Raw genomic sequence first — 2,661 nt, 5'->3', positions numbered from 1 at the left:
AATTCATCACTTTTAAGATCTTGATATACCTAATATGGTACTAGAGGGCGTTCTCAAAAGAACGCTACAAAAGTAGACCAATAGTGACAGCGAAATTATTAAAATTTACAACCGAAATTCGCAGTTACTTTAAGAGCGCTACATCCAGTTTATCATAATCGTCCTGTCAGCCGGCGACGTCATTGGGCCGCACTTCTTCCGTGATGATCAAGACCGGCACGTTACTGTGAATGGGAATCCCTACCGCTCAATGATAACCGAATATTTGTGGCCCGATTGGATGATATGGACAATATGTGGTTCCAAAAAGACGGCGCCACAAGTCACACAGCGAATGTCACAGTCGATTTATTGAAATCCAAGTTTGGTGAACGTGTTATCTCACGAAATGGCCCAGTCAATCGGCCGCCTCAGTCGCGCAATTTGACGCCGTTAAATTATTTTTTGTGTGGCTACGTTAAGTCTATGGTCTATGCCAACAAGCTAGCGACGATTGATGAGCTTCATACGAATATCGAACGTGAAATTGCTGCAGTATCGGCCGACTTATGCTTTGAAACCGTCGAAAATTGGGTTCAGCATCTGGACTTCTTTCTGCTAGCGTGCCCGTGGAGGCTATGCATAAAAGTCGATTTCCATACATAATGGCATCGAATGAACTTTCACAGGAATAAAGAATTTCATGCCTAGACGAATTTTTGGAAAGTCATCCAAAATCAGTAGTTGCTCCGGAAACCATTGAACTATGCGCAAACTGATATTACAAGATCATCATATGACCTATCATGAGATTGAGAAAAAAAGCCTCGTGTCGATTGGTCGAGAGAAATGTTAACAATATACGATATGCTTTAAAATACTTCAATGAATTCCTGATAGGTGATAAATCATGGATTTACGCATTTGATGCCGAATGGGTCTTTTTTAGATGAAGCCGAATTCAACAAAAGTTCTTTGTGCGCGAAGCTCTTCCGAATCTAGTTTTTTTTGAAATACTGGAGCAGTAAATTGTAAGTGCTACACAATGATCTGTCTGCCAGTTGTCTTTCAAGAAATCAGAAAAACCAACCACCGAAGACGGATCTCTCTTCTCCACGACAATGCGTGATTTGGTGAAGAGCAAATACATACATATATTCTGCAATATAAAAATTTAATTATTTGTGTTACACAACTCTCGAAAGAACTTACAGACATACATAGGTAGTCTTGCAGTAGTAATTAATTATTTTTAATAGAAACATAATACGAAGATGAAAAGAAAGCTACAACAACTCAAAAGCAAATTATATAACGGCAAAACAATAAGAAGCTCCAATTAATTGCACAATAACCCAAACTCGGTGTCACTAATTAGCGCGTGACTAACTAATAAGGGCTTATCGCATCTCCCCTATTATGATTATTTAGAACAGACAGACACACATACGCACATACTTTCACACAAATTTGCAAAAATAACTAATCAATATTTAAACAAAATTGCTTGATTTATATTTTGTTGTTGTTGTTGTTGTTGTTGTTGTTTTTTATCTCGCCTTGTTTGTTGATTGTGCTTTGTTTGCCGAACGGCCGTGTGCCGATGCGTTGCGTTCGCTGACATGAATTTCACAAGAAGACGAGGTGGCCGAGTGGTTAAGGCGTTGGACTGCTAATCCAATGTGCTCTGCACGCGTGGGTTCGAATCCCATCCTCGTCGAACAGTAAACTTTTTTTATTTAATTAATAAGTAAAGACTAACTTACATAAGCCGAATTCTGCAAATTATGCTTAGCTTAGTTGCAGTTATGGAATTTACTTTGAGCTTGGGAACATTGACTTTGTTGCGAAATATGAGGTTTGGCAACAGTGATAGCGGTCGTTATATGTATGTATCTTCTACTAAAGTAATGTACTTATGATGACAATATGATAGAGATGGCGAATTCATTTACATTTAATTCGCGAAACTGTGCCTTCACATACATACATATGTACATATATACATATAAGTACATATACATATACTTGCATTGAATTACGTAACCTATGTTTGTTCAATATTTTTTTTAAGAAGCAATCTGAAATGTTCATATTTTTTGCATCTCCTTTACTACACGTCATACCCAAAATATTAACCTCACTCAAAGGACGGTGGACTTAAAGATTGATACCGGACATCCATTCGTGAATCGACAGACGACATGGGAACCTGGATTTCCATCTAACCCAATTACTAAGTAGACATGGGTGCTTTAGAAGAGATCCCAGCATGACATTAGTCCGAATTGGCCGTCGTGTTGAGAGTGCTTTGAAGACTCTGAGTATTCTTCTGTCTGAATTCTTTTAATGTCCTCGCTTTTTAAGTACAAGGGAAAAACTTAAAACTACACTCTGTGGTAGTTTTACGGTGGGAAATTTTACGACACTCACGTGTCAGTCCACTGAGAACTGGAAAGCGAAGCGGCAGTCTCAATAATGACAAAACTGAGACAAATAGAGCAGAGTAGGCGTCCGTCAGTCTGTGCCATTAAGGAGACTTAAATGTCTTATCACTCCCACGAAGTAATACTCAATCAGGTGGTTCCGTGATAGAGTCTGGAGTTGGGAGTAGGTTAGGTTTAACGGATTAAAGATACGCACTCCGACTTTTGATGCTTACTCTACACTCTTTCCTTAACT

The 2,661-nt window shown here is 38.7% G+C and overlaps 1 non-coding gene across 1 annotated transcript; it reads left to right on the top strand.

Moving 5' to 3' along the window:
* Positions 1-1,617: 1,617 nt before the first annotated feature.
* Trnas-gcu lies at positions 1,618-1,699 on the top strand. The gene has a single exon. It is a non-coding gene; the product is annotated as a tRNA-Ser (tRNA).
* Positions 1,700-2,661: the final 962 nt, after the last annotated feature.

This window comes from Bactrocera tryoni, chromosome 5, assembly GCF_016617805.1.
Source record: "Bactrocera tryoni isolate S06 chromosome 5, CSIRO_BtryS06_freeze2, whole genome shotgun sequence".
NCBI lineage: Eukaryota > Metazoa > Arthropoda > Insecta > Diptera > Tephritidae > Bactrocera > Bactrocera tryoni.
Note: the sequence above shows the minus strand (reverse complement) of the source record. Positions and strands in the feature narration are given on the sequence as shown.